Source organism: Oryzias latipes, chromosome 3 (genome assembly GCF_053564925.1).
Source record: "Oryzias latipes strain Hd-rR chromosome 3, Olatipes_Hd-rR_3.1".
NCBI lineage: Eukaryota > Metazoa > Chordata > Actinopteri > Beloniformes > Adrianichthyidae > Oryzias > Oryzias latipes.
The window spans coordinates 4,702,501-4,712,500 of record NC_136239.1 but is presented as its reverse complement, the minus strand read 5'-3'; the positions used below and the strand labels follow the sequence as shown (position 1 = coordinate 4,712,500).

General features: G+C 39.0%; 9 non-coding genes across 9 annotated transcripts; all 9 read left to right on the top strand.

The window, feature by feature from the left end:
• The first annotated feature begins 122 nt into the window (after positions 1–122).
• On the top strand, positions 123–204 carry trnas-uga (transfer RNA serine (anticodon UGA)). The gene has a single exon. It is a non-coding gene; the product is annotated as a tRNA-Ser (tRNA).
• A 760-nt stretch (positions 205–964) lies between these two features.
• trnas-uga (transfer RNA serine (anticodon UGA)) lies at positions 965–1,046 on the top strand. The gene has a single exon. It is a non-coding gene; the product is annotated as a tRNA-Ser (tRNA).
• A 760-nt stretch (positions 1,047–1,806) lies between these two features.
• On the top strand, positions 1,807–1,888 carry trnas-uga (transfer RNA serine (anticodon UGA)). The gene has a single exon. It is a non-coding gene; the product is annotated as a tRNA-Ser (tRNA).
• Positions 1,889–3,208: 1,320 nt separating this feature from the next.
• On the top strand, positions 3,209–3,290 carry trnas-uga (transfer RNA serine (anticodon UGA)). Its single transcript has one exon. It is a non-coding gene; the product is annotated as a tRNA-Ser (tRNA).
• A 760-nt stretch (positions 3,291–4,050) lies between these two features.
• Positions 4,051–4,132, top strand: trnas-uga (transfer RNA serine (anticodon UGA)). The gene has a single exon. It is a non-coding gene; the product is annotated as a tRNA-Ser (tRNA).
• Positions 4,133–4,892: 760 nt separating this feature from the next.
• Positions 4,893–4,974, top strand: trnas-uga (transfer RNA serine (anticodon UGA)). Its single transcript has one exon. It is a non-coding gene; the product is annotated as a tRNA-Ser (tRNA).
• Positions 4,975–5,734: 760 nt separating this feature from the next.
• On the top strand, positions 5,735–5,816 carry trnas-uga (transfer RNA serine (anticodon UGA)). The gene has a single exon. It is a non-coding gene; the product is annotated as a tRNA-Ser (tRNA).
• A 1,601-nt stretch (positions 5,817–7,417) lies between these two features.
• Positions 7,418–7,499, top strand: trnas-aga (transfer RNA serine (anticodon AGA)). The gene has a single exon. It is a non-coding gene; the product is annotated as a tRNA-Ser (tRNA).
• Positions 7,500–8,259: 760 nt separating this feature from the next.
• On the top strand, positions 8,260–8,341 carry trnas-aga (transfer RNA serine (anticodon AGA)). The gene has a single exon. It is a non-coding gene; the product is annotated as a tRNA-Ser (tRNA).
• The last annotated feature ends 1,659 nt before the right edge of the window (positions 8,342–10,000 follow it).

Below are 10,000 nucleotides of genomic sequence, written 5' to 3'. Positions count from 1 at the left end.
TTATCCCAATGATTTTTGCTAAAACAGGCATTGTATTTTTCTGTAGTCAGCTTGGAAATAAATTTCCGCCTATGACAGAATCCAATGGCAGTGAAGCAACCAAACGCAGTGTAGTTTTGTGTGTTGTTGTGGCCGAGTGGTTAAGGCGATGAACTTGAAATCCATTGGGGTCTCCCCGCGTAGGTTCAAATCCTGCTGACAACGATACAAGTCTCTTGCACTTAAACTTTACAAACATTTAACACAAATAAAGTTGTGAGCACCATGCCAGCTCGGACCAAGACTACCAAGGCGTATTGGATCTCCTTCAAGATGCGACTGGATGCATCACAATGGAACGTAGCAGGGAGCTTCTTGCCTTCTCATTGTCGTTTGTTAGTACAAGTACAGGCTTTGTCATGCAGCGTGTTTTCTTCTGTTACTGGTTCACTATGAATTAACTACAAAAAATATTCAGATAGGCACATTTAAGTATCATTTTCTTTATACATGTCTTCCATCATGGGATGAATGCTTTTTAACATGTTAAAGACACCATTTTCATTGGAGTTGGTCTTTAAGGCCTTAGTGCAAGACCATCGGATAAACTGAGTTTGAAATCCAAGCTCTCAACGGAATCTTTCATTTTTCATTAGGGTTATGTTTGAACATTAGAATGAAGATAAATGTTAGCCAAGTATGCTAGAAATTTACAAGATTCTTGAGATTTAAGGCAAATTTTGAGGCGTTGTGTTTGAGGAAACAATGTGTGGTTGTTGGGGAAATGAAATTGGGCATGGTGGTAAAATGGTTGTCATATTTTCCTTTTTTGAAATGATCCCTTGTTTTAATTGCCAGGAAATGCATCCCAGTGATATCTGCTAAGACAGGAATTGTATTTTTCTGTAGTCAGCTTGGAAAAGAATTTCCGCCTATGACAGAATCCAATGGCAGTGAAGCAACCAAACGCAGTGTATTTTTGTGTGTTGTTGTGGCCGAGTGGTTAAGGCGATGGACTTGAAATCCATTGGGGTCTCCCCGCGTAGGTTCAAATCCTGCCGACAACGATACAAGTCTCTTGCACTTAAACTTTACAAACATTTAACACATATAAAGTTGTGAGCACCATGCCAGCTCGGACCAAGACTACCAAGGCGTATTGGATCTCCTTCAAGATGCGACTGGATGCATCACAATGGAACGTAGCAGGGAGCTTCTTGCCTTCTCATTGTCGTTTGTTAGTACAAGTACAGGCTTTGTCATCTAGCGTGTTTTGATCTGTTACTGGTTCACTATGAATTAACTACAAAAAATATTCAGATAGGCACATTTAAGTATCATTTTCTTTATACATGTCTTCCATCTTTGGATGAATGCTTTTTAACGTGTTAAAGACACCATTTTCATTGGAGCTGGTCTTTAAGGCCTTAGTGCTTGACCATCGGATAAACTGAGTTTTAAATCCAAGCTCTCAACAGAATCTTTCATTTTTCATTAGGGTTATGTTTGAACATTAGAATGAAGATAAATGTTAGCCAAGTATGCTAGATTTTTACAAAATTCTTTAGATTTAAGGCAAATTTTGAGGCGTTGTGTTTGAGGAAACAATGTGTGGTTGTTGGGGAAATGAAATTGGGCATGGTGGTAAAATGGTTGTCATATTTTCCTTTTTTGAAATGATCCCTTGTTTTAATTGCCAGCAAATTTATCCCAATGATTTTTGCTAAAACAGGAATTGTATTTTTCTGTAGTCAGCTTGGAAATAAATTTCCGCCTATGACAGAATCCAATGGCAGTGAAGCAACCAAACACAGTGTAGTTTTGTGTGTTGTTGTGGCCGAGTGGTTAAGGCGATGAACTTGAAATCCATTGGGGTCTCCCCGCTTAGGTTCAAATCCTGCTGACAACGATACAAGTCTCTTGCACTTAAACTTTACAAACATTTAACACAAATAAAGTTGTGAGCACCATGCCAGCTCGGACCAAGACTACCAAGGCGTATTGGATCTCCTTCAAGATGCGACTGGATGCATCACAATGGAACGTAGCAGGGAGCTTCTTGCCTTCTCATTGTCGTTTGTTAGTACAAGTACAGGCTTTGTCATGCAGCGTGTTTTCTTCTGTTACTGGTTCACTATGAATTAACTACAAAAAATATTCAGATAGGCACATTTAAGTATCATTTTCTTTGTACATGTCTTCCATCATGGGATGAATGCTTTTTAACATGTTAAAGACACCATTTTCATTGGAGTTGGTCTTTAAGGCCTTAGTGCATGACCATCGGATAAACTGAGTTTTAAATCCAAGCTCTCAACGGAATCTTTCATTTTTCATTAGGGTTATGATTGAACATTAGAATGAAGATAAATGTTAGCCAAGTATGCTAGAATGTACAAGATTCTTGAGATTTAAGGCAAATTTTGAGGCGTTGTGTTTGAGGAAACAATGTGTGGTTGTTGGGGAAATGAAATTGGGCATGGTGGTAAAATGGTTGTCATATTTTCCTTTTTTGAAATGATCCCTTGTTTTAATTGCCAGGAAATGCATCCCAGTGATATCTGCTAAGACAGGAATTCTATTTTTCTGTAGTCAGCTTGGAAAAGAATTTCTGCCTATGACAGAATCCAATGGCAGTGAAGCAACCAAATGCTGTATAGTTTCATGTGTTGTTGTGGCCGAGTGGTTAAGGCGATGGACTAGAAAACCATTGGGGTCTCCCCGCGTAGGTTCAAATCCTGCTGACAACGATACAAGTCTCTTGCACTTAAACTTTACAAACATTTAACACAAATAAAGTTGTGAGCACCATGCCAGCTCGGACCAAGACTACCAAGGCGTATTGGATCTCCTTCAAGATGCGACTGGATGCATCACAATGGAACGTAGCAGGGAGCTTCTTGCCTTCTCATTGTCTTTTGTTAGTACAAGTACAGGCTTTGTCATGCAGCGTGTTTTCTTCTGTTACTGGTTCACTATGAATTAACTACAAAAAATATTCAGATAGGCACATTTAAGTATCATTTTCTTTATACATGTCTTCCATCATGGGATGAATGCTTTTTAACCTGTTAAAGACACCATTTTCATTGGAGTTGGTCTTTAAGGCCTTAGTGCATGACCATCGGATAAACTGAGTTTTAAATCCAAGCTTAAATCCAAGCTCTAATTTCCGCCTACGACAGAATCCATTGGCAGTGAAGCAACCAAACGCAGCGTATTTTTGTGTGTTGTTGTGGCCGAGTGGTTAAGGCGATGGACTTGAAATCCATTGGGGTCTCCCCGCGTAGGTTCAAATCCTGCCGACAACGATACAAGTCTCTTGCACTTAAACTTTACAAACATTTAACACATATAAAGTTGTGAGCACCATGTTAGCTCGGACCAAGACTACCAAGGCGTATTGGATCTCCTTCAAGATGCGACTGGATGCATCACAATGGAACGTAGCAGGGAGCTTCTTGCCTTCTCATTGTCGTTTGTTAGTACAAGTACAGGCTTTGTCATCTAGCGTGTTTTGATCTGTTACTGGTTCACTATGAATTAACTACAAAAAATATTCAGATAGGCACATTTAAGTATCATTTTCTTTATACATGTCTTCCATCTTTGGATGAATGCTTTTTAACGTGTTAAAGACACCATTTTCATTGGAGCTGGTCTTTAAGGCCTTAGTGCTTGACCATCGGATAAACTGAGTTTTAAATCCAAGCTCTCAACAGAATCTTTCATTTTTCATTAGGGTTATGTTTGAACATTAGAATGAAGATAAATGTTAGCCAAGTATGCTAGATTTTTACAAAATTCTTTAGATTTAAGGCAAATTTTGAGGCGTTGTGTTTGAGGAAACAATGTGTGGTTGTTGGGGAAATGAAATTGGGCATGGTGGTAAAATGGTTGTCATATTTTCCTTTTTTGAAATGATCCCTTGTTTTAATTGCCAGCAAATTTATCCCAATGATTTTTGCTAAAACAGGCATTGTATTTTTCTGTAGTCAGCTTGGAAATAAATTTCCGCCTATGACAGAATCCAATGGCAGTGAAGCAACCAAACGCAGTGTAGTTTTGTGTGTTGTTGTGGCCGAGTGGTTAAGGCGATGAACTTGAAATCCATTGGGGTCTCCCCGCGTAGGTTCAAATCCTGCTGACAACGATACAAGTCTCTTGCACTTAAACTTTACAAACATTTAACACAAATAAAGTTGTGAGCACCATGCCAGCTCGGACCAAGACTACCAAGGCGTATTGGATCTCCTTCAAGATGCGACTGGATGCATCACAATGGAACGTAGCAGGGAGCTTCTTGCCTTCTCATTGTCGTTTGTTAGTACAAGTACAGGCTTTGTCATGCAGCGTGTTTTCTTCTGTTACTGGTTCACTATGAATTAACTACAAAAAATATTCAGATAGGCACATTTAAGTATCATTTTCTTTATACATGTCTTCCATCATGGGATGAATGCTTTTTAACATGTTAAAGACACCATTTTCATTGGAGTTGGTCTTTAAGGCCTTAGTGCAAGACCATCGGATAAACTGAGTTTGAAATCCAAGCTCTCAACGGAATCTTTCATTTTTCATTAGGGTTATGTTTGAACATTAGAATGAAGATAAATGTTAGCCAAGTATGCTAGAAATTTACAAGATTCTTGAGATTTAAGGCAAATTTTGAGGCGTTGTGTTTGAGGAAACAATGTGTGGTTGTTGGGGAAATGAAATTGGGCATGGTGGTAAAATGGTTGTCATATTTTCCTTTTTTGAAATGATCCCTTGTTTTAATTGCCAGGAAATGCATCCCAGTGATATCTGCTAAGACAGGAATTGTATTTTTCTGTAGTCAGCTTGGAAAAGAATTTCCGCCTATGACAGAATCCAATGGCAGTGAAGCAACCAAACGCAGTGTATTTTTGTGTGTTGTTGTGGCCGAGTGGTTAAGGCGATGGACTTGAAATCCATTGGGGTCTCCCCGCGTAGGTTCAAATCCTGCCGACAACGATACAAGTCTCTTGCACTTAAACTTTACAAACATTTAACACATATAAAGTTGTGAGCACCATGCCAGCTCGGACCAAGACTACCAAGGCGTATTGGATCTCCTTCAAGATGCGACTGGATGCATCACAATGGAACGTAGCAGGGAGCTTCTTGCCTTCTCATTGTCGTTTGTTAGTACAAGTACAGGCTTTGTCATCTAGCGTGTTTTGATCTGTTACTGGTTCACTATGAATTAACTACAAAAAATATTCAGATAGGCACATTTAAGTATCATTTTCTTTATACATGTCTTCCATCTTTGGATGAATGCTTTTTAACGTGTTAAAGACACCATTTTCATTGGAGCTGGTCTTTAAGGCCTTAGTGCTTGACCATCGGATAAACTGAGTTTTAAATCCAAGCTCTCAACAGAATCTTTCATTTTTCATTAGGGTTATGTTTGAACATTAGAATGAAGATAAATGTTAGCCAAGTATGCTAGATTTTTACAAAATTATTTAGATTTAAGGCAAATTTTGAGGCGTTGTGTTTGAGGAAACAATGTGTGGTTGTTGGGGAAATGAAATTGGGCATGGTGGTAAAATGGTTGTCATATTTTCCTTTTTTGAAATGATCCCTTGTTTTAATTGCCAGCAAATTTATCCCAATGATTTTTGCTAAAACAGGAATTGTATTTTTCTGTAGTCAGCTTGGAAATAAATTTCCGACTATGACAGAATCCAATGGCAGTGAAGCAACCAAACACAGTGTAGTTTTGTGTGTTGTTGTGGCCGAGTGGTTAAGGCGATGAACTTGAAATCCATTGGGGTCTCCCCGCTTAGGTTCAAATCCTGCTGACAACGATACAAGTCTCTTGCACTTAAACTTTACAAACATTTAACACAAATAAAGTTGTGAGCACCATGCCAGCTCGGACCAAGACTACCAAGGCGTATTGGATCTCCTTCAAGATGCGACTGGATGCATCACAATGGAACGTAGCAGGGAGCTTCTTGCCTTCTCATTGTCGTTTGTTAGTACAAGTACAGGCTTTGTCATGCAGCGTGTTTTCTTCTGTTACTGGTTCACTATGAATTAACTACAAAAAATATTCAGATAGGCACATTTAAGTATCATTTTCTTTGTACATGTCTTCCATCATGGGATGAATGCTTTTTAACATGTTAAAGACACCATTTTCATTGGAGTTGGTCTTTAAGGCCTTAGTGCATGACCATCGGATAAACTGAGTTTTAAATCCAAGCTCTCAACGGAATCTTTCATTTTTCATTAGGGTTATGATTGAACATTAGAATGAAGATAAATGTTAGCCAAGTATGCTAGAATGTACAAGATTCTTGAGATTTAAGGCAAATTTTGAGGCGTTGTGTTTGAGGAAACAATGTGTGGTTGTTGGGGAAATGAAATTGGGCATGGTGGTAAAATGGTTGTCATATTTTCCTTTTTTGAAATGATCCCTTGTTTTAATTGCCAGGAAATGCATCCCAGTGATATCTGCTAAGACAGGAATTCTATTTTTCTGTAGTCAGCTTGGAAAAGAATTTCTGCCTATGACAGAATCCAATGGCAGTGAAGCAACCAAATGCTGTATAGTTTCATGTGTTGTTGTGGCCGAGTGGTTAAGGCGATGGACTAGAAAACCATTGGGGTCTCCCCGCGTAGGTTCAAATCCTGCTGACAACGATACAAGTCTCTTGCACTTAAACTTTACAAACATTTAACACAAATAAAGTTGTGAGCACCATGCCAGCTCGGACCAAGACTACCAAGGCGTATTGGATCTCCTTCAAGATGCGACTGGATGCATCACAATGGAACGTAGCAGGGAGCTTCTTGCCTTCTCATTGTCTTTTGTTAGTACAAGTACAGGCTTTGTCATGCAGCGTGTTTTCTTCTGTTACTGGTTCACTATGAATTAACTACAAAAAATATTCAGATAGGCACATTTAAGTATCATTTTCTTTATACATGTCTTCCATCATGGGATGAATGCTTTTTAACATGTTAAAGACACCATTTTCATTGGAGTTGGTCTTTAAGGCCTTAGTGCAAGACCATCGGATAAACTGAGTTTTAAATCCAAGCTCTCAACGGAATCTTTCATTTTTCATTAGGGTTATGTTTGAACATTAGAATGAAGATAAATGTTAGCCAAGTATGCTAGAAATTTACAAGATTCTTGAGATTTAAGGCAAATTTTGAGGCGTTGTGTTTGAGGAAACAATGTGTGGTTGTTGGGGAAATGAAATTGGGCATGGTGGTAAAATGGTTGTCATATTTTCCTTTTTTGAAATGATCCCTTGTTTTAATTGCCAGGAAATGCATCCCAGTGATATCTGCTAAGATAGGAATTGTATTTTTCTGTAGTCAGCTTGGAAAAGAATTTCCGCCTATGACAGAATCCAATGGCAGTGAAGCAACCAAACGCTGTATAGTTTCGTGTGTTGTTGTGGCCGAGTGGTTAAGGCGATGGACTAGAAATCCATTGGGGTCTCCCCGCGTAGGTTCAAATCCTGCCGACAACGATACAAGTCTCTTGCACTTGAACTTTACAAACATTTAACACAAATAAAGTTGTGAGCACCATGCCAGCTCGGACCAAGACTACCAAGGCGTATTGGATCTCCTTCAAGATGCGATTGGATGCATCACAATGGAACGTAGCAGGGAGCTTCTTGCCTTCTCATTGTCGTTTGAAAATAAAAGTACAGGCTTTGTCATGCAGCGTGTTTTTGTCTGTTACTGGTTCACTATGAATTAACTACAAAAAATATTCAGATAGGCACATTTAAGTATCATTTTCTTTATACATGTCTTCCATCATGGGATGAATGCTTTTTAACATGTTAAAGACACCATTTTCATTGGAGTTGGTCTTTAAGGCCTTAGTGCATGACCATCGGATAAACTGAGTTTTAAATCCAAGCTCTCAACAGAATCTTTCATTTTTCATTAGGGTTATGTTTGAACATTAGAATGAAGATAAATGTTAGCCAAGTATGCTAGATTTTTACAAAATTCTTTAGATTTAAGGCAAATTTTGAGGCGTTGTGTTTGAGGAAACAATGTGTGGTTGTTGGGGAAATGAAATTGGGCATGGTGGTAAAATGGTTGTCATATTTTCCTTTTTTGAAATGATCCCTTGTTTTAATTGCCAGGAAATGCATCCCAGTGATATCTGCTAAGACAGGAATTGTATTTTTCTGTAGTCAGCTTGGAAAAGAATTTCCGCCTATGACAGAATCCAATGGCAGTGAAGCAACCAAACGCTGTATAGTTTCGTGTGTTGTTGTGGCCGAGTGGTTAAGGCGATGGACTAGAAATCCATTGGGGTCTCCCCGCGTAGGTTCAAATCCTGCCGACAACGACACAAGTCTCTTGCACTTAAACTTTACAAACATTTAACACAAATAAAGTTGTGAGCACCATGCCAGCTCGGACCAAGACTACCAAGGCGTATTGGATCTCCTTCAAAATGCGACTGGATGCATCACAATGGAACGTCGCAGGGAGCTTCTTGCTTTCTCATTGTCGTTTGTTAGTACAAGTACAGGCTTTGTCATGCAGCGTGTTTTTGTCTGTTACTGGTTCACTATGAATTAACTACAAAAAATATTCAGATAGGCACATTTAAGTATCATTTTCTGTATACATGTCTTCCATCATGGGATGAATGCTTTTTAACCTGTTAAAGACACCATTTTTGTTCGAGTTGATCTTTAAGGCCTTAGTGCATGACCATCGGATAAACTGAGTTTTAAATCCAAGCTTAAATCCAAGCTCTAATTTCCGCCTACGACAGAATCCAATGGCAGTGAAGCAACCAAACGCTGTATAGTTTCGTGTGTTGTTGTGGCCGAGTGGTTAAGGCGATGGACTAGAAATCCATTGGGGTCTCCCCGCGTAGGTTCAAATCATGCCGACAACGATACAAGTCTCTTGCACTTGAACTTTACAAACATTTAACACAAATAAAGTTGTGAGCACCATGCCAGCTCGGACCAAGACTACCAAGGCGTATTGGATCTCCTTCAAAATGCGACTGGATGCATCACAATGGAACGTAGCAGGGAGCTTCTTGCCTTCTCATTGTCGTTTGAAAGTAAAAGTACAGGCTTTGTCATGCAGCGTGTTTTTGTCTGTTACTGGTTCACTATGAATTAACTACAAAAAATATTCAGATAGGCACATTTAAGTATCATTTTCTTTATACATGTCTTCCATCATGGGATGAATGCTTTTTAACCTGTTAAAGACACCATTTTCATTGGAGTTGGTCTTTAAGGCCTTAGTGCATGACCATCGGATAAACTGAGTTTTAAATCCAAGCTTAAATCCAAGCTCTAATTTCCGCCTACGACAGAATCCATTGGCAGTGAAGCAACCAAACGCAGTGTAGTTTTGTGTGTTGTTGTGGCCGAGTGGTTAAGGCGATGGACTAGAAAACCATTGGGGTCTCCCCGCGTAGGTTCAAATCCTGCCGACAACGATACAAGTCTCTTGCACTTAAACTTTACAAACATTTAACACATATAAAGTTGTGAGCACCATGCCAGCTCGGACCAAGACTACCAAGGCGTATTGGATCTCCTTCAAGATGCGACTGGATGCATCACAATGGAACGTAGCAGGGAGCTTCTTGCCTTCTCATTGTCGTTTGTTAGTACGAGTACAGGCTTTGTCATGCAGCGTGTTTTGATCTGTTACTGGTTCACTATGAATTAACTACAAAAAATATTCAGATAGGCACATTTAAGTATCATTTTCTTTATACATGTCTTCCATCTTTGGATGAATGCTTTTTAACGTGTTAAAGACACCATTTTCATTGGAGCTGGTCTTTAAGGCCTTAGTGCTTGACCATCGGATAAAGTGAGTTTTAAATCCAAGCTCTCAACAGAATCTTTCATTTTTCATTAGGGTTATGTTTGAACATTAGAATGAAGATAATTGTTAGCCAAGTATGCTAGATTTTTAAAAAATTCTTGAGATTTAAGGCAAATTTTGAGGCGTTGTGTTTGAGGAA